Genomic DNA, 818 nt, shown 5'->3' on the forward strand with positions numbered 1-818 from the left:
TGGAATGTGAATGATAAATATCAATATTTTGTAGGTTACTTGCGTGATAATAATTGTAGTGCGAATAAATATGGTGCAATAAATGTTTTGCGGAAAATATACGATAAAACTTCGCCTATAGATTGTGAATTAATAGCTTGCGCTTCTAACAATATTGTGTACGATGCGTTACATAAATAAATGTGTATTTAAACATACATCAAAATATTTCTTCTTATTTCTTTTTACCTGTTTCTGTTGAAAGAAAACGGGCAGAGAAAATATCGGCGAGACAAGGAGAAAAGAGTGAATTGTACAATATACATGGTAGGATCTTTCTAAACTATAAAGATAAATAAATTCCATTAGAGAAATTAAGTTTTTTGATGGAACGTTATTTTACAATATCCTGAAACGTTTATTATCAAGGAATACTCTTAAAATCAAAAAGAATGTGTCTAGACGCATTATTCTCAAAACGCATTTCAATGTGTCAAAATCTTACAGAAATGCGAGAAAAAAAAGGAATGTTATCTTTACGATCTCATTTTCACAATCTTATAGAAATGTGAGAGAAAGGAATGTTATCTTTACGATCTCATTTTCAAAAAATCTTATAGAAATGCGAGAGAAAGGAATGTTATCTTTACGATCTCATTTTCAAAGGTATCTGCATACCTGTCTATACTCCCTCAACATTATACACAGTTTCGACTAAAACCCATTCGTCTCGCAATAAAAAATAAGTCATATTTCAAAATGCTAGCAACCCTTAGTAGGGTATAAACGAAGAGACTGGCAGTACATTCAGTCAGTAGTTTGGAGTTCCAAGTGGTGCA

The 818-nt window shown here is 31.3% G+C and overlaps 1 pseudogene; it reads left to right on the top strand.

Moving 5' to 3' along the window:
• LOC105449766 overlaps positions 1-818 on the top strand; it is a 3363-nt pseudogene that overhangs the window by 1088 nt on the left and 1457 nt on the right.

Source organism: Wasmannia auropunctata, unplaced genomic scaffold, assembly GCF_000956235.1.
Source record: "Wasmannia auropunctata unplaced genomic scaffold, wasmannia.A_1.0 LD336074.1, whole genome shotgun sequence".
NCBI classification, from domain to species: Eukaryota; Metazoa; Arthropoda; class Insecta; order Hymenoptera; family Formicidae; genus Wasmannia; species Wasmannia auropunctata.